This window comes from Panonychus citri, unplaced genomic scaffold (assembly GCF_014898815.1).
Source record: "Panonychus citri isolate SS breed McGregor unplaced genomic scaffold, ASM1489881v1 Contig00068, whole genome shotgun sequence".
Classification (NCBI taxonomy): domain Eukaryota; kingdom Metazoa; phylum Arthropoda; class Arachnida; order Trombidiformes; family Tetranychidae; genus Panonychus; species Panonychus citri.
This window is the reverse complement of record NW_026515473.1, coordinates 490,954-513,201: the sequence shown is the minus strand read 5'-3', so window position 1 is coordinate 513,201 and position 22,248 is coordinate 490,954. Positions and strand designations below refer to the sequence as shown.

Genomic DNA, 22,248 nt, shown 5'->3' with positions numbered 1-22,248 from the left:
ACATAGAAACTATTATGTATTCGGATAACATGTAACAATCGGAATATTTTATATTATGCAAACAATAAGAAGTTCAGATTTGAAGGTGAAAACTGTGAAATTAACTGAATCACCATGAAGATTATTATTACACCGGGAAGTCCAATTTTCTATTATTCCTAAATTCCTGTAATCATAATTCATTGTTTCATCCTTGATTCATATTCCATCAACAGATGAATTAATTGTTATCTGATTGTGTTATTGTTAATTGATACACTCATGTAATATTAGAGATACGAATCACCATGATATCACAAAGATCTTTCATTTTCCACTGGTGACAATTAGTTGATTGTCTATTCTTAATTGTTTACTACTGGATTTATTTTTCTCTACATAAGTTAACAACATGATCTCTCCATTGATTGAGGTAAAATTAGATTTTCATGATTAACACTTTAATTTAATTGTTTTCCATTGTAGGTAATCATTTATATTTATTACGTTTTGATGACAAATTTTTTTTTTCTCATTGATTTGATTAATGATTTAATTGTCATCATATTTTTGTGTATTTATAATAATCTCTTTGGGTATTCACATTAATTACTATTCATTGATGATATCTGTTAATTCATTGAGATCAATTAATTATGTAACTTTTAGAGGCTTGAACAAAGTACCTTGATGATTAGCTGATTATCAACTTTTTCATTGACAATTAAGATGATTTTTTAGCTTTTTGTTTGGTGTTTTCTCTGTGTTAATTGTTTACTAATTTAGTTTCTGATGTTTTGCTGATTCTTTCGTGTCTTGATTAGTGTTGACTCCAATAATCAAGTTCATTTAGAGCTATTAGTTAATTAACCATTTAACACACTTGATTGAAACCATAGCTGAATAAATAAAATCGAGAACTTTGAACCGAACAGTGACCTGAACAATTAATTAACTTGATTGGAATTAGTTAAAAGACGAATCATTAATTAATCTTCATCTTGATTATCATCATGATCAATTTCATCGATTCAGAACTTTTTTTTTCTCCAAGAATTTTAGACTCGAACACAATTTATTCTCTTTCTATTTTATCAGCTCTCTCTCTCTCTCTCTCTCTCTCTCTCTCTCTCTCTCTCTTTCATTTTCACTCTCCTTTTCATCATTCTCTTCTCCCTCTCTATCATTATTTTCATCATCATTATCTCCCTCATTCTAACTCCCTCTACCTTGACAGTTTTAGACTCTCTCTCTCTCTCTCTCTCTCTCTCTTCCTCTTCTCTCCGCCTCTCTTTCTCTCTCTTCTTTCAGCTCTTTCTTTTTTCACTGTGACACCTTTAAATTTGTGAAAAGAGAGTATGAAGATAAGAAAGAGAGGAAAAGAAAGAAAGAAAGAAAGAAAGAAAGAGACAAGTGAGAAGATGAATGAGTGTTATATTCTCACTCAGCTCCTTCTCTCTCTCAAAAAAACTTGTTGAAGTAAATTGTTTGTGAAAGAATTGAAAGAATCAAGTAGCAAAGTGAATTCAATCATTTCTAAACAACTAAACCATCAACAACAATCATTAGAATCACAATTAAACATAAAAAACTTTTTCTTCTTTTAATTTTGTTACAAAGAGAAATAGAATTAACCTAAGAAGATTAACATCTCTCTCTCTCTCTCTTCATCTTCCTCCTTCTCTTCCTTCATATTCTCTCTCGTTCTCTCTCTCTACTCTCATCTTCATTCCCATGGACTTTTTAACCCACAGTCAATCTATTCTTACCTTCACTTCATCGTTATCTTCATCATTCTCATCATCTTTTTCCAATCAACTGTTACCTTGTTATTTAATTTCCATCGACAATCAACTTTAAAGCCAAATAATTGTGATCCTCAAATTGATCAAGTTCCTTGTGCAATTAATTAAACTTTTTGCTTTCGTTTTCACATCTTGTCACCCAAACAATCAAGTTCAATTTCGTCCTGTTAATCTTAATGACCACCGATTAGTTTATCAATCATTTTGTTTTTCTTTCCAATTCTAACTATTATATATATAACTGTTTCTCTTTTATCTTTCACAATTAGACAAATTGTTAATTATCAACACAATTAAGATGAAATATCGAGACCACGATTTGAGTCTATCAGCATCACGGATACGTTCAAGTAACACCAACAAACCAACAACTCAATTGGAAATGTGTTCAATTGATAAAGTTTTATCATCTACTGTCACCAGTAACAATCATCAAAGTAAATCAACTAATTACATCAATAATAACAATCATCTAATTGTTACTCATAATAACAATACCATTAATGGTAACAATCATGGACAATTACCTTTATCACTTGATGAGGATGAAACTGAAAAGTTAAAATCAAAGTTAACTAAACTTTCAAAAAGTGCTAAAAGTTTAGATTCAATGAGTGAAGAGGGTATTGGTTCAACCGATGGTGAAATTGTCTCATGTTGCTCATCCCTTTCATGTTCATCAACCTCAGTTGCAGGTATTGAAACCGGAAGTTCATTCGGGTATGGGTCACTTCAAGCCAGTTCAGTATCACCATCACCCCGGTCAGTTACACCTTCATCTAGACCCGAATCACGAACTGAATTAGTTTCCAATTATGGTTCAAGAAAAAGTTACCATGTAACAAGTGAAGGTATTTCCACTGGTCACATTGATAAAGGTGGTGGAAGAATTGTTGAAAATGATACAACAGTAATACTCTGTGGCACAGGTAGTGATGACGATGATGATGATGATGTCGACGATGGTGTCAGTAGTCAAGGTGATAGAGTTGAAAGTAAACCCGTTGAAAAAGTTTCAAAAGGTAAACAGGAAACAGGTAAATGTTTTCCCTCCACTTCAACTGCATCTTCATCCAATATCACTGATAAATGGGAATCAAATAAGGTCTCATCACCTTCTGACCATGATAACCAATACTGGACAAGACAGAGACCAAAGGTCAATATCAGGTAAATATAACCTTTTTTTTGTTGTTATTGTTGTTCCAACTTTAACCCCTTTTTAGTGTCTTAAAGGACCGGTTATAATCCTAAACTTTCATCTTTTACTTATCTTCATCTTCATTTTCTTCTTACTCCTTCAACCTTTTACCTTCATTTTCCTTTCACCTTTGCCATTCATTGATCATGTTTTCATTCAAGATGATGAGTAAAAAAAAAAGTTTTTTCAATCAACTTTTTCAAGGGAAAAACCCGTTAACACAATTTCATCATTTCTCCAAGATTTTAACCTTTTCCACCTTGTTGACTGATGAATTTTCACTAATTAGGAATCACCACCCACTTTTCACCTTCCTTGTTTATTTATCATCATTAGAATCACCTCTCTCTCTCTCTCTCTCTCTCTCCTCTCTCTCTCTCTCTTCCTCTTCCTTTCAGCTTTTCCAGTCTTGATTTAATTTCAATAATCAATAAGAATCAAATACTAAACCAAATTCGTTACATGATATCTCCTGTTTCTCATTTGTCATTCAATATTCTTAAAACTTTTAGCTCCTATTTTTCACCAGGAGAATCAATTTTCACAATTAACTCAACTAATTGCAATTTAATATTAGCATTTAAATTAACTGTAGCAATCAGCCAGTCAGTTAGTTAGTCAGTCAGGTAAATGTTTGTAAAGGTAGGAAGAGGTGGCAGACAAAACAACAAGCACCCACCCGAACATACGAACAGCCAAAAAAATTCTGGTTACTATTTTTTTCTGGTTCAAATGTATCATTGACTCCAAGAGAAAACCCATTTATAATCATATTAACCATGGGATTAACTTTTTCCCTAAGGGCAAAAACTTAATCTCCTAGACCGATAATCTTTTCATACTTTTTTCCTCAAGTATCGAGACAAAATTTCACAAATTCTGTCAACAACTTTTTCAACATTAATCTAATCCAGGGTAAGGATGTTAATTAAAAAAGCGCCAAAACCAACTAATCTATTCTGGTGTTTGATTGTTAATTCATCTTTTTAAAATGTAATCAATTAATTATATATTTTAGAAAGTTATTAAATTATTAGCAATTTAAAAAAACAAACAGATTAACAGTTATTATTATAACTCGTTAACTTTTTTTTTCTTAATTTTCATTAAACATGATTAGTTAATCACTATTCAATTAGATTATATTTAGATTTGGACTTTAACTTATTATTAAATTATTGAGAAAAAAAAGGTTAACTGTTAACACTTATTAACTAATTAAGAACCTTAATTAATCCTTATTATTATAGTAATTATTGTAATTGTTATTACCATTATATCACTTGATTATGAACACTAAATGGATCTGATTAAGATTGAATTGATTGTTAAAATTTAATCAACAAGTTAATAAAAAGTGATCAATCATCAATACGACAATATCAAAGATATTGGAAAATTAGAATTGCGAAATTTTAATTGATTAATTAGCTAATTTATATTTAAACTTATTAATTAACGGGAGGAAAGGAAAATGTTGATTCCAGATCAATACATATATGTACTAATTTTAATTAACTAATTAACATGTTAATCGTTACTATGGTTGATTTAAGGAGATTTGGATTTTACAATTGGTTGATCCATGAAAAAGGTTTTAATTATTTCAATTAACAGAAACATGGAGATTGAGAGGGATAACAAGATGATTAGTTAATTGTAAGGTAATCTAATCGTCATCATTGTCATAATGTACAGATTATGTTCAAGTAAATCTAATCAATTGAACTCAATTTGTATTACTAATTGATTATCATTCAGCCTTAATCCCTGTTTACCTTTAATTTGTCGTTGAATTATTATTAATAATATTATTTAATATAACGGTTTACCTTTCATTTGTTAATTAACCATAATGTAATCATATTGATGATGAAAATGAAGATAAAACCTCAGTCCTATGTCACTCTCTCACTAATTCACATCTTCATCTTCATCTTCATCTTCATCTTCATCTCTCTCTCTCTCTCTTCCTGGTTGTTTCACTGATCATATGGCAAAAACCCATGATCTCATTCACAACTATCCATTTACACATTTAACCTGAAAAATGAAATTCAATTTTTCACTTACAATTAACTAAACTATTGCAATAATATAAAACAACAACAATTTATCTGAAAGCTTGTGATTTAATCATCACACCATTACGAGCAAACAAACAAACATCATCATCGAAACCTTATATCAATAGCAATCAAGACAAATGAATGACAGTCATTCGCATGTCCTGGTTATTTTCAAATTGATTTGATTGTACAATTAACAGTTTTCAGAAATGATTCACATTTTGATTATGGTGACGATCATGATGATGCGGTTGTTGTTGTTTTTTTGTCAAGTTTTTCGATTCTTATGATGAATTCATCATAACATATTAATCAATAGTTGTAATAAATGATACAAGTTGTTGTCGAGCGAAAAAAATGAAAATTCATCAACAGAATTGAAGGGAAACTTCATTAAGAAAAAAAAAGAGATTCTGATTTCATTTGGAAAAACTTTTTCTTTTCTTTTCTTTTTTCGCAAACTAATTGAAACTTTTTCAATCTTTTTCTCTACTTTTCCCATTTAATTTACCATTTGATTGCTTTAGATTTTTTCTTTCCCGATTATTACAATTAAAATCAACATGCTTACCTTTTAATGAAAATAAATTGTACTACATTTACTATTAATCATCGTCATCATCATCATCAACACCAACATACAAACAACTTTGACAAACAGTTTTCAATGAGATACTTGACTTGAAAAAGGTCAGGTTATAAAACTAAAGACAAGGTAATCAAAAGTTCATGATTAAATTGTTGATTATTGTAATAATCAGTTAATGATAATCAAAAGTTAATCAATGTTGTGGTTTTGCTGTTTTATTTGTTTTCATGTCTTTTTTATCAATCTACTTGTTGATATTGATGATGATGATGATTCCAATGATTTAAACTCCACATCCCAAGGATATTCACGTTGATTAGGTGATTATGGTTTGTTAATCACCAAGAAAATTGTCAGTTTGAGGAAATTGAATCAATATGTTGATTTTTAGCTCTCTCTCTCTCTCATCTTGTTAGTTAATTAAACTTTACTTACCTGTTTACTATTTGTTGTATATTTAAATCATCATAATCATCATCATCTGAAGATCAGTATTGTTAATGTACTTTGATTGTTATTAACTTTCCGACTGGATCATAATTAGTTGCTAATGTATATTAACCTTGAGCTTGATTGTTTTGTCTATAATATTAATTTTGATTATCATCATCATCGTTTTTTTTTTGATTGTTTGTTTATTTGTTATCCAAATTGTTACAATCAAAAATGTTTTTGATTGTTTAACCTAATAAACAATCAACAATTAAACTTTCCAATCTCTGTCCATTTAAAATCACACCACAATTCATTTGTATTACCAATAAACCTCATTGACTTTTTCTTAAACATATCGATAATTGTTGATTTTTGTTGATTTACTTTTGATAATTATGTCATGATGATTAGTTAATTAATTGATTGACAATCTTTTAAAATTACCCTGGAAAAGTTTTCTACTAATCATATTAATGTTATAATTACATGAGATTAGTATTGCAAAAAACAAAAATTAACCTTAATCTCAATGATTTAGTTAATGGTTTATATTTAAATTGTAAACTAATCATGATTTAAGATCATTAGTTTTTTTTTGTATACAACAATTTACTGATTGTTATATGAATGATTTTTAATTTAACTAAAATAACAGTTTACCAACTTGACAATGTTATTAATAAATTATGCTATTTTTTATGATTAATGATGATTTAAATTGTTAGGAACCTTATTGATTGTTGCTTTAAATAGATTTTCAAATCGAAACTTTTATCGTAACGAAAAAGTTTCTAACTAAATATTAATAGTTATAAACTTTACAATTACTAAAAATAATAGGAATCAAATATAATATATGATTAGAAATTTATTATTGGTAATCACAAATATACATTATTTATATCGTCACAATTAACAATTTAGTAAATCATCTTGAATTTCAAGGTTAACGGACAATTAATAGTAAAAAAAAAGGTTAAATTATGATTACAATTATACTTTAAAGTGAATCTATTTTACAACAATTTATTTTAATAGTGAAAACTGATTAAACGTTAATGATTAGTTTAATTGTAATATAACTAAATTTTATTATCAATTGTTAATTACAATTAAACTTTTGATAGTTGACATTTAGAAGGTCAATTTTTTCAGCTTTTCAATACAATCAACACATATATTAGATTGTTTGAGTTAATTGTGATGATAATGATGATTATTGTGATCCATTTTAGTTAAATTTATGTATAAAACATTTGATTAACTGTCAACAGAGCAATTAACTGACACAAAATGAAAATTTAATTGCTGTTGATTAGTCAGGTATAGATGAATAGTTTGAATTAATCTAGTTTAAATTGTTATTCAAGGTTTTCCCATAGAAACTTATTTTAAATCAAATTATTCAATTGCAAATGTAAACCGAAATACAAATTAAATCAACTACCATCAGTGTTAATTGCTAATCACAAGTTGATTGCTATTATTAATAACAATCTGGATTAATTGTTACTGTCAAAAAGTCAATCGTTGGCTAGTTTTTTGCTAATATAATTAAAGCACCAAGGTCAATACCAATTTGATGTATTGATTGGATCCAATGAACAACAACAATTAAACTTTCACCAAATGATATACATTGGAAACTCTTAATTGTTGGCAAACAGTTTAATTTACTTAATCAATCAGACATTATAAACAATCCAGATCTTTTTGTCATCAATCAAATTAAACTAATTCACCTTTTTTTCAGTTGTCATCAACATTTTCATTTCTTAATCCTGAATCTTAATCTCCTCTTATCTGTCTCGTGTTCCCAATTATCATCATCTTCAATTTAATTATCTTCCTGTTTTCCTCTTCCTCTAATTGTTTGCAATTCTAATTAGTTAATCACTTTAATATTCTAATCAAATTTTCTCTCTCTCTCTTTTTGTCGATTATTATTTCTTATTAAACTCCAAGTAAAACGAACGAAATTTTCAACGGAATCTTAGCCCAACCTTTATGTTCATTGGAAAAAGATTTAATTCTTTGCCCTGGTTCCAGGATTCCACTTCGTCGATACACTTCAGAACTTAACCTGAGTTCATCTGTTTCCGGTTTCCTGACATGTTCAACATCATTTCAACAGTCAACTGTATCTCCATTGAGTTTATCTTCAAGAACAGATTACGATTATCTTGGTAATCCTCGTCTATCCTCAAGATTATTATCACAATCTAAACAATCATTATCTTCATTGGCATCATCATCATCACCATGTTGCTCATCAGCAGCATCAACCTCTTCCTCTTCATCACCTTCCCCTCTTCCAACAACATCCTCATTATCATTTCCCTCAACATCTTCCTATTCCCATCATCATTCATCCTCATCCTCATCATTTGCCAATCGTCGGCGTAATTCCGACCTTGATCTAGATCAGTTAGGTCGTTTCAACGATGGCTGGTTAGACGCTCGAACTGAGGAAGCATTCAAACTTTTGTCCAAAAATAAATTGAAAAACAACAACAATAAGAAAGTTGGTAAATCATCTTCATCCTCATCATCAGCCTCATCCTCTTCCTCTTCAACCACCTCATCATCATCATCATCATCTTTTTACACTGACCATCACTCTGATGATGGTTATTCTTCATCTTCCTCACCCGGTGGGTCATTCGGCCGTGAATCGGGATCGAAAAGCATATGAATTGAAGAAACTTCGCCAAAGGAAACGTAAAATCGCATCTTATGGTCGCCAACAACACGATCACGATTACTAATCCAACGGATTAAACTCTCTAATCAATTTCAGTTGCCATGCAATTAACCACCATAGACAAAGATCTCTATCTTCACATAAAACCCACAGAGATGTCAGCCCTAGTTCTTGGTAGACTTAAAAGATTTGTAAGTACATCCTCTCTCTCATTATCACTTCTCTTCCGTCAGATACAAAAGCCAAGGTCAACACTCATAATCATTATCAATGATTAGTAGCAATCAATTTTTCTCAAGCTTTTTACCTTTGCTTTTTAATCATCTTGATCATCATTAGTGATTATAATCACTAATCAAGGAATAGTAAATTAATTGTTTGTATGAATTTGTTGAAAAACAATTAACAAATTGAGATTTAATCAACTAATCAACGTTTTTTGTGTGTGTTAATTATCCAATCAAAGGTTTCAAAATCAATTGATTCTCAACTGATTTACTATTCTGAAACAATTAAATCTAAATTGTTTCATCTAATTAATCATGTAAATTCATTGTTTATTTTAATTATTATCAATTTGTCTAATTAAAATTTAGATTGAATAATTACTAATAATAATGATTTTGATCAGTAATTTGATTGATTATAATGATCAAGACTAAACTATGAATAATTGAACTACTTATTATTTTTTATTGATTGTCATAATTATTGACAATTGATTATGCTCAATTGATTACATTATTCTAACTGATTTTAATTATCTTAAATCATTTATGTCTGATTTCAAGTTATTCGAGTTAATTTGAATTTCATAATTAAACGTGAATTTAATATGATCTAAATTGTTTAACAATTAATAATTAATGATCAATTTCTCGTTTATTATTTAAATTGATCAATTTATTAAATTTAGACCACATTTAATTGATTGAATTTCAATAACTATACTGATTAACTGATTCAATCAATTGATATATTTTGACATTGATTAACCGTTTCAATATTAGTGAACAATTAGTCATTAATAATTGAATCAATTAAGCCTTAATTTATTTATTGTTGATTGATTTTCACTCAGCTTATTTTAATGATTAAATAATGATTTAATTGTGATTTTAGACAATAACAATCTAATTAGGACAATATTGACCGGAACTTAATTAACTTTTAATTATCTCAAACCATTATAATAATGATAATATCGGCTTATTGATTAGTTAATTGTTTGAATACGAAGAAGAAAAAGTTTCAACCAAATTAGGAATTAACAATTTAACAATTTAAAGTAAATGGTTAATAAGGAAGAGGAAAAGAAACTCAATCAAGCTCCAATAATACTGATCAAAATCAATCAGTTAATCATCACAATCAAAATTAACCGATTGTGATTAACTGATTAATAATAATTGGGCTGGTAATCAATAACTAATGAGTTAAAATTAAATGACAACTAAATTAAAAGTTACAATCAATTTGTTAATCAAATCGAAAGAGAAAACAAAATTTGATCAACAGAACATTTAATTTCTCAATTCACTTTCTAATGAACCAATTTAATTCTAATTGTTACAATCAAATATAAATATACTTATATTTCTGGATTTAATTACTACATTTATTAATTGTTGGAACAAAAAAATCAACAGTAAAAACAAAATTATGATTGATGAGATTGGTTTTCTAACCTTAATATGATTGTAGTAATTTAAATTGTTACTACTGATTAGTTAACCAGTTACAATCAAGATTAACAATCGATGAGTTCTGAATCTCGTTGAATAATATTATTATTAATCAAAAATCAGATTAATTAGTAAATTAAACAGTTAATTATGTTGATGATAGTTAATGATTAAGGGTCAAGGTTGTATTAATTGTTGATCTTTCTCATAATTGATAAATCAAATATTGACCTAATTTGTTTTTGATATGAAACAAAAAAATTAACTAATCATAAATGATGATGATGACAATTAATATTATACCCTTAGAGTGCCAATTGATTATGATAATCAATGATAGTCTCAATTAATGAATATAGTTGATTATGAAACAAGAAAATACTAATCAACAACAATTAGCAAACAATTGAATACACAAAATAACAACAAACTTTTTGGGCTTTACCTTTAATTATTAATCAAATATTTACCTTAAAACTAAATTACAATTAAAGTCAATTAAATCATCAAGTATCATCACAATAATCAAATACATTGTAATAATAATGATGATGATGATGAGAAAAAAAATATTCACATTGAAATGATTCAATCATAATCAAGTTGATTATCAACTATTGCCTACTCCAAGATACAAGGTCTTAATTGTTTACAGTTTGCCTTGATTAAGTCTTAATCATCATCATGATAATCACCATGATTGCCGTTAATCACTAGTGTTGTATACATAATAAAATTAACTAAATCCATTGGTGAAAATGTTTAATTGAAAGAAAGTCCTAACGATGGGAAAGCAAATTAAATTGTGAAACTTTTTCATCAAATATAAACACTGCCAATCAATTGAGAGACTGTTTAATTGTTGACAACAATTAGCAAACTAAAAGGTTAACAATTAACATGTCACAATGATTATAATGATTACGATGATGATGATGATTGGGAATCAACAGGTTACCTGATTTTTGGGAGGAGTTGTTGATGGTAAATGATAGTGATGATTAAATTACATTGTTGTCAATGTTTCTATTGTCAAACTCACCTTGATGATTTAAGATGACAATAAAGGTAATCATTTATATGAATTGTTGATGATGATTATCATTTTTTTGATCATTTTTACCTTTATTTTTAAATCTCCATCAATATCGTCACCATTTTCCCTCCATTGAGATGAAAACATTGTACCAAAAATATGAACACAATTTGTTCAAGCTCTATGTTATATTAACGTAATTAGGCCAAGGATAAATGAGATGAATAAAATTGATTGTGTTAATTGTGTGAGTGTTTTATTTGATCAATGAAGAGTCTAATCGTTGAACTTATCAAGTAAATTTCAAGTTAATTGTTTAACATTGAAAATCGTTGATTGTTGCTGATCAAATTTACTACACTTCCGTTTCTCTCTTATCAATTTCCCCTTGAAATATATCAATATATAAATATACTAAACAATCAATAGTAATATAAATGATTATGATGATAATTTGATGACAATTAAGTTTTCAACATTTTCAAAGCTGCTAATTGTAACAATCAATTTTTCAAAAAGGAAACGATTAACATGATAACAGTTACCTGTCGACACCAATAACTTGAGTGTTGAATCCTGACAACAGAAACAATTAGTTAATTATTGTAGTTTTTGATGATCAATATACCCGAAAATTTTGTGAGTAAATTAGTGTGAGAGAGAGAGACTCAATCAACAATCAAATATCTGATTCCTTGATTATTCAGTCATTAAAATGAAATTAATTCACTTTGATTGTAACAAGTTTCTCAATAACAAATGATGGACTTTAAATCAAAGGAAATTGAAGTTTTTGTTTGAAATTTTTCTTATTAATGATTAAAAATTAAAATTCTTGATTACAATTTACATTGATGCTTCTAGGTCATCAATAAATTGTCCTTGACCTAATAGATTGTTAATTGTTTCTAACAATTAATAAATCATCTCTAGCAAGAGTTACCAATCATTTAATAGTAATATTTGTGTATATAAATATTAGCACATAATTAGAATTGGAAAATTATATTATTTCAACTTGATCCATTATCTTGTTAATCAAGTTAATCGAAAATCATTAATCTGATTATATTGCAATCAAAAGAAATGATTCTGATTAATTACATTATGATAATTGTTTCTTAATTAATTGTCTTATGAGATCGAAAAAGTTAAAACTATTATTAAACTTTGATTATATTGATTAAGGAAGAAATCAAGTTAATCAGGATGAAGATGGAAAAATTTTCTAAATAGAGTCACCCAATTAACGGTAAAATTTATTATGATTGTGATTATTTTTAATTGTTGAATAATCAGTTATATATATTGTAAAACATGCGATGATGATGATGATGAGATATTAATTGAAATTAATTATCCTCAATTTTTTTCATGATAGAAAACTGTAAATATTATAAATTGTACCAGAATCAGAATAATCAACAGGATTAATTTAAAAATCTCATCATTATGATCACATCACAATCAAGGTTTTCTCACTGATTATCAAATAATAATTATTTTCCTCTCACTTTTATGTTGATTATTGACAGAGTTTTGTTAACCTTAATCATGATTAGTGTGACTCACTTAATCATATCTATCATGTATAATATTAATAATACGAATCAGAAAAAAAAATTTCTTTTTATCAGAAAACTTTATCAAAAAAAGTTACGATAACCAAAACTCCTTGGGATATAAATTTCTTGGTAAAATTAACCCTTTTCCTCCTCCTCAACATCATCAGTATCATGAGCTTCTAACGATGAACATGATGCCCACCATGATGGAAAGATTCAGTTTCATCATATGTCCTCCTTTCTGTTGAACAAAATGAAAGGGTTTACTCAGGATAAAAAGAGAAAAAGAAAAAAGTTCTAATCCAGTTTTCTCTCTCTCTTTCCTTCATTTCGTTTGAATTGTCCATTCACAACCATCGACTTTGTATCATCCTCTTAATCTTTGAAATCTCGTCAAGGTTATCATCATGTAGAATCTTGATTAACCATCATGATCAAGCAATAATACAAAAGCTAAATTGATAATTATCTTAATTATTGATTAAGATTACAAGTATAAAAAAAGTAATTTTTCAACGAAAAAAAGAAATCAAATTAAAGGTTGATGACGTTCACCCAATGTTCATGATGATTATCATTGATAATTTAACTGAATGAATCAATTTAAATATAAAACTCTGATATTAAGTGTATTCGGTAAATATTCACCCTGAATATCATGAAATAGACTCGTTGTAAATTGATTGCTTTCTCATTGATTTAATTACGTATCCTTGGAATCGTAGTGTTTGTTTGTCTTGATTGGGATTTGCTTTTTTCTTTCTCACTTTTTGATTATGTTTTTTTATTCAAATGGAATCAAAATTTTAATGAATTTTTTTCTCTCTTTTCTCTGAACTTACTCAGGATTCCGATGATCTCAATGGTATCCGAACTCTATTAGAGTTTAGTGATCAAGTCAAAAAACTGGTTTGCCAAGTGATAAACCGAGAAACAAGCTCAGAATCACAGGCTCGTAAGATTGCAGCCTTCATCGAAGTAAGTTAATTAACTAAATTAACAATTAAATCTCCAATCCTTGAACTAAAAAAGTTTCATTCATTTTCCACCACAGAATCAATCAAATATATATTAACATTATTATTCAGTGATTTCGGCAACTTTACCTGTTTCATTTTCAAGAATTTACTTTGATCCCTTTTGGGCTCATTGTAAACTAATTAGTTATTATTGATTAGCTTTAATTCAGTTATTATTTTACTCTAATCATCCATTTAACTTCCTGAATTAAATTAATAATATTTTGATTGATAGATTTTTGCTAAATTACCTTTACATTAAATACCCTCGACCTTCCGGTTTTCTTGGATTAACAGTTGATCAATTCAAGGGTAGAATAAAAAAACTTTTTTATCGATTCTTAAAATCTTAATTATCTCAACAATTTAACTGTTACAATTAGTTTTTTTTTTGCTGCTTACAATCGGATTAAACACATTCATGACATAATTAATTGAAGGGCAAAATTTGTGTTGATTGTAAGTCTATTTGATTTAATTTCTGCTTAGATACTAATCAGTTAATTGTAGTGTCAGTATAATTTTCTGTTTCATTATTGATACAATTTAGTTACATTTTACCTGTCTAATTATTTAAACGTTTGGTGTATTTTTAATTAGCTAATTATGTCAATTTCTGTCACTTGTATTGTTTGTAACAATCAATAATATAACAAGAGATTGTTAAAACAAAAAAACTTATCAAATAGACAATCAATCAAATTGAATAACATGTAGAGACTTCAATTGAATGGAAATGTCATAACTGTGACAATCATAATCAGCTGAGTGGTTAAATCAGTGATACCTATGATTAGTTGATTCAGTTGACGAATGGTAATACAAATTATTAATCTAATTGTTTGTTAATCGTTTAATCAATCAGGTTGCTTGTGTATTACGGAAACTTAGGAATTGGCATTCACTGGAAGTGATTATCAAAGCATTACAATCGCCGTCAGTTTATTTCCTCGAAATGGCCTGGCTTCAGACCAAGGAACAATTTCCAATCCATTTCAGGTAAGAGAGACGAAATAATTAAGAGATAACAATTAATTAATCCATCATCTAATCCGATCAACTATTAGCTTAAGTAATAAAAGTAATAGACTTTCATCAGATCGCTCAATCAACTTAATTTGATTTGCTTTTGTCTTGACAATCAAAAAACAAGGGACTTTGACTTTGAACTTGGTAAAATTAGTTAATTGTTGACCAATGGTGATAAGGTTCAACATTACTATTAAAATCTAATCTGATTATATTATCATTTAGTTTTAGGTCTTTTTTAATTGTTAATTGTTGTCGTTGAATCAATAAAAAAAAAACTTAGAAATTGAAAAGTTTTTTTCTTCCCTTTCTCTCAATCCAATGAGTTATTAGCTGGTTAAGTGATTAAACTGCTTTTACTGGAGGTCGATTTTAATTGTAACAATTAAGTTTAGAGAAAGAAAAAGTTAATCAACTGAAGAGTGATCAAAAAAAGTACAGGAATTAATTATATATTTAATAGAAAAGTGAAATGAACTGAATTGAACAAATGAAAACCTAAACCACCAAACAAAAAATCAGATTCCTGGTTTGATGTTTTGTCTTGGTTTTCTGGGTTTACCTTTTTATTGATGTAAATTGTCATCAACAATTAGTTAATTGTTGGTGTGCAATAGTTATAACAATCGCAATTTAATCAAAGTGTAGACAAGAAAAACAGACGAAGGCTTCAAATTGTTAATTAACTTGGAAAATTATAAATACGAAAAAAACACCAACACAAAGTAAATAGAAAACTTTTATTACAATTAAATGATTTGATTTCCGTTAGAAAATCAAAGTTATCCCGAAGGATAATTGTTGATTATGATTATCAACAATTAATTAGCATTGGAGGATAGGGTTAAATTGTTTAATTGTTGTTGTCTTTAAATCATAACCATTTTCCGGAGACAGTCGAGGTTGACAATCTTGAAACCGGAATCGGATTAAATCAATGATCTAAACAATTAACTACAATCAAATTCTCAGGCCAAAGCTTAAACTGATATCGATTAGAATGATTTGTAAATTGTAACAATCAATTAGTTTCTCTAAAACCCTTAATTTAATTTTTCTCTCTCTCTCTCTTTTTAATTGTTATTCAGTTGAACAATCAAGTTAATTCATATCCACACAATATCATTTACTTTAAGTTAATCACTCATATTGTGATTTCATTAAATTGTGACCATTAATCTTGATTGTCATATTATTTGGTTTTCTTGTTTAATTGTTATACTTGACATAATATACTAACAATTTAAAATGTTGGTGTTAATTGTTAATAATGATTAATTTGTTCCTTGTAGTTGATTACAATCATAATCAACATGAGATGAATTATTTTTAATTACAATTAACTGTGTGTATGTTTGTCTACATTAAAAAGTGTATTAGTTAATCATGATTAGGAAAAAGGTAAGAAAAAAAAAAGTTGATTAAATTGTGAAAGTGTTGGAACCTTGAACTTCAATTAGGATGATTATGATTAGCTAATTGTTTCGTACAATTTATTCAAAGAAAACATGATTTACCAAAAATGAATGTTAATTGTTGAAAATTGATTGTTGAGTATTTTTCTTACGCTGATGTTTTTACATAATCCATAGTTTTAATTGAATTAATTAGTTAAAGATGATTCAATGATGATGATGATTAAATTAAATGGTTTCTGGTTGTCCAGACTCAGCAATTAATCAGACAATTAACAGTTATCATGATTAAGATGATCAGATATTGAGACGGCCTTTCAAGGTATAGAGTTAATTACATTAGATTAATAATGAACTTGAACTATTTGACTTTGATTGTTGATTAATCAACTTAATTGTTTATAATCATTGCATATGCTACACTCAAAACTATCAGATTATAATAAAAAACAATACAATACAATCAAATATGTTAATTGTTAATTAGTAACAATTTGTTTCCTTTTATTTACTCAGATATTGGATAAGTTTACTGTTAATTGTTATCACAATCAGTTAATCATTAAGCTTTTTTTCATTGATATTAATTGTAAATCTGTCTGTTAATTTATTTCTTTATGATCCAACCTTGACAATGAATTGATTATACAATTTATTAATCATATATAAGATTGGAAACAGGAAATGATTAACTGATTATTTAATAATTTGTCATTAAATAGGAAGTTAATTATAATTATTGAAAGGTAATCACAATTCCAATGATAATAATTAGTTTAAATTGTTGCACAATTATTCAAAGTTTAATCAATGACAAATAATCAATTTAGTAGTAGTAAAAATTTTGTTTCAATTGTAACAATTTAAATCTCATTAATTGTTGCTTCCAGTTAATTACAAATAATATTAATAATGAAACAAAATCACAACACTGAAGAATCAAATTAATCTAAATTGTTTCAATTTTCAGGCCATTGAAACAATTAACTTTTTCTTTGCTTTAAACACTTTAATTGTGACCTTTTTCAAGATGAAAAAACAAACTGTTCAAATTGATTATGTATCTTACAATTTAAATTGTAATCTTGTAATTAAATTAAATCATGAATGAAAATTAAACTTGATCAATGAGTGAGGTAAAAAAAAACAACTTGAACCTTATCAATGGGTTACAATTTAGTAAAAGGGTTCAAAAGTGTGTGTCCATTTTTACCTGACCAGTTAATCAAACAATTAATTATTGTGTTAATCATGTTATTATCAGCTATGCTAAAATAGATACTAATCTCAATTATAATCATGATTATGATAATTATGATTCTGATGCTGATTAGTGTTTAGTGCCCTGAAAAAAAACAGTTTTTTTTGTGTGTTGTTGATTTAAAATCAAACTCCTTTGACTTGATAATCAAATATAAAACTGGTTAAGTAATTGATTGCAATTACAATTTAATGATACTGTTGCTAACCGTTGATTTAATCAGTTAATTTATTTGGCTAAATAACAATCAGTGAGCAATTTGTAAAAACAATCAATACATTTACGTAAAAATAAAGGGACACAACATGATTATGTAGTATTACAATTTTCATGTTAAATTATTAACTATTTTCACAATTGATTTGATTGTTGAGAGGAGAGAGAGAGAGAGAGACAATCAAGTAATCAGTTAATGATTAGTGTTTTTAAGTCATTCTAATCATCACAATATCATTTATTGGTAAATGATTTAAATTGAGGTCGAAACTGAATTAACAATGGAGATCGGGAATCACGGAAATCATTGGGATGATTATCGTTTTTTGTTTCTTGTATCAATCATAATAATAATTGATTGTTAATTGTGAACATTAATTTAATCATGTTCATGATCGCTATTAATTAAACATGATTATTACTATGTATTGTTAATTGTTTCAGTTTAATTTGTAAGTCTAATTGAATTTACTTTAGATTGAGTGATTTCCCTTTTCTAGGCCACAAGTTACATTAAATTTTAATCGTAAATGATTGATGATGATTAGTTAACTCTTGATCAGTTCGATAAATTGTTTTATAAAAGTTCTAATTTCGAAAGTTACCTTTTTTGTTCTCTTACAGTGATTTCTTACGATTATGTTCATTGGTCGATCTATGTGATAATTATATCCTTCGAATGCCAACAAATCGACCATCGATTCCAAACTTTAAGAACCTGATTCACTTCTTTCAGATCCAATGTTCAGCTAAAATCGATCTTTGTGAAAACAAGCCCAAGTGGGTCGAACCACCGAGTATAGCTGGTGAGTAAATTATCGACCAATTGTAACAATTAGCAAGAAGAATTGTCTTGAATTCAACTAATTGATAAACTATTGGAAAACTCCAACTTTTTGTTTTCGTTTCATTAGGTTGGCTTAACGATGAACTAGTCGAAGATATTAGAGCATCTATTGGATTAGCGACGATCGGTGACTCTGATTCTGATGGTTTAGTCGAGGCCTCATTAGAACCAGGAAAAACCTCGTTGATTCCTGGTAATGAACCAGTTCGATTCATTGTTCCCTCGACACTTCCATCTCCTTGGATCAATCGTGAACCTCGATCACTTTCGTCTTCACACCGAAAATCAGTGACACTTTTCCTTTTGTCCGCTTTCGTTGAAGAGGTTGAGAATATACGTCGATACAAGATGAGGAAAAGTTCACCTTGATTCGAGAAATAAATAAACAATGATGACAAATTTTTAATTCGAATGACAAACAATCAAATTCGAGTCAATTTCTGATTCGTTTCAAATTGTTACAAGTTTTTTTTTTCTTCTTCTGTTTCTATTGGTATTATTATTATTGGTTTTTTCGGTAAATTTAACGAGGGATTAACAAACAATTTAAGATTAAGGTTATCAAATTAAACGACATCATCATTACCATCATAACAAAATGTTATATAAAATTAAGCTCATCATCATCTAGAATCCAAGGAATCAATTGTACCAAACACGATTGACTTCATATCGAAAACACCTAAGGATAAACTAATTGGCTACAATTTAAAGGACAATCAAGACTTTGGGTAACTCGATTTAAGGACGAGACGGAAGACCAATGCCCACCTTGCGCTTACCATCATCTTATTCACCATCACCATCATCATCATCATAATCATCCAACTATTGTCTTTAATTATCGATATTTAAGTTATTTGGTTAAAAATAATTCGAAATGATTATAATCAGAACTTTTTTCCAACTTTTTTTCTCCCAATTTCTCTTTTAATCATCACCATGTCTCTTACCTTAACTTCTGATTTGTTGTATGAGGTAATTATCTCATAATTGTTGAATTTTTTTCCCTTAACCTTTCCTATGGAGTTTCTAAGGTTTTCCCCCTTCCTTCTGATCAGATTAATTGTCAACAATTAACTCTGATTGTCCAACTTTCCTCTAACTTTTTTTGTTTCTCCTAATCCCAATAACACATTAATATTTAGTCGAGTGACCAAAACAAACAAAAAAACGATATCAAACTAATCATATTAATCTGGATTAACTTTCATGTTTTAATCATTACAATTGTAACAATCAAATTGATTGTCATCCAAAATTTTGTCTCTCGTTAATTAAGAGGCTGGTCTCTTGATTAGAGTAGCAAATTTCATTCTTAATCTTAATTGTTCAACTTTAATCATCTCTTTTTTTAATTTACTTCAAAAACAAGAATATGTTTTTTTTGTTATCGAAAAAAAAATCAAAAAATGTAATTGCAATCAATTTTAATTCAGTTATCATTATTAACTTTTAATTTAATTATTAATCAATAAATGGAACAACTTTTTTCCTTCCGTTTATAACTATTTATTTAATTATCAACAATTTAGCAATTAATCAATTGTGATAAATGTGATTTTTTTTGCAAACAAACCAAATTTAAGTTTAATTAACTTAATCATGTTCCCGTCAACTTAAGACAATTTAAATTGTGATCAAAAATAAAAAGAAACGAAAAACTTTTCAAAATAACAATTAGTTAACTAAATTCACAATGTTTCCTTAATTAATTACCTTAATTCACTGCCTTAATTGTAATCAATTGTACTTCTTGTGTTGATGTTTCTTGTTGGTGATTTAAATATTTTATCAACAAGTTGACTATTTAATTGTGTTAAATTCAGTGAATCTAATTGCTAGTTAATCAAGGTTAAACTATTGGCATGAATATTAATTGAATTGTAATTAGATTTAGGTAATTAAATGCCTAGCAATTGCCAGCGAGTTAATTTAATTGCGATTTGAATAAAATCAAAACCATAATCATCACCATTAAATTGTTTAATTGATCATTATGATGACAATTACAATCAACTGAATCACAATCAAGTCTAAATTAGCAAACAAAAAACTTTCCACTAATTGTGGTTATTAAACCTAGGAATTATTGATTAATTAGCAATTTCAATTGATTGATTTGAGATTTTTAATTGTTAACTTTGATTGTTGATCAACTTCCTTGATAATCAGGAAGCAATAAGAGTTATGGTTAGAATCAGTTAATCAATTGAACTTTTGATTACTATTGATTAATAAAAATAGATCATTAACCTTAACCTAATCGTTATTGGTCAATCAACTTGATTAGGTTAACAATTTACTAAATTTATCAGTAATCAACAATTTGGTTACTTTTAGTGAAAAAATCAACATTAGATTTAAGTAAATGATTAACACTTACTCAAGTTAATTGCCCGAAAATGATAATTAAAATGATTAATTCAATAGATCAGTTAACGTATGAAATAAATTATTAAACCTTTACGCTAATCACAATTAACCTTAGGTCAACAATCAGGTTTTAATCACATCTAATATTTAATTGCGATGAAACTGATACTAAATTAAATGCAATGGCATTAACCTCAACTACCGTTTAATTAACGTTAATTGTTGATTAACTCGGACATCATCTTGATTATCATTAGTAATTAGCTATTCATTGGGTGTTAACAGTTTTGTCCATTCAGTTTGAAATTGAACAAAAAAAAAGCAAATTGATTGTAAACATTGAATCGGATCATGAATGAATTAAATTAGTCAATTAATCAGTGGATAATTACAATAAGGGTGTTTGCTTCAATTGGAAAGTTACCCGAGAAAAGATCAACAATTAGAAACACAATTAACTTAACATGATATTACATTGGCTGAGTTGGAAAAATGTTCTGGGAAAACAATTAGTTAATTTCCCAAAGATTTAGGTAATCACGACAACCATTATAATCTATGTAACAATTTAACTGTGATTACCGGTGAATTGATTGTGTCATTAAATTTTCTAGAGATAATCAATGGTGAAGTTTAATTGTCATTAAACGTTAAACAATTAACGTTCAAAACAGTTGATCGAAAGCTAATCAAAGTTAATTGTCATCTTTTCATTGAACATGAAGAAGCGACAAAATTGTGGTGAAAATGATCAGAAAACAAGTGGAAACCTTGAAGATAAATCGTAATAATTAACTGATTGTCGAATAAATTTGTTCGAAAATATTTTTCTCTACCTGAATTTCCAGGTATCAACAATAATAAAGATGATGAGTTATCACTTTCATTTTATCTGAATCATCATGATAATTATCATGATGATGAGAGAGACAAAAACTGAAACATTTCTTGTCAATTTAATTTCTGCTTACGGCCAATTAAAATACTAAATCACAATCATTGAAGTCAACGAGCTTA

General features: G+C 27.7%; 1 pseudogene; it reads left to right on the top strand.

The window, feature by feature from the left end:
• The first annotated feature begins 1,412 nt into the window (after positions 1 to 1,412).
• On the top strand, positions 1,413 to 20,363 carry LOC128386306 (serine-rich adhesin for platelets-like; annotated as a pseudogene).
• Positions 20,364 to 22,248: the final 1,885 nt, after the last annotated feature.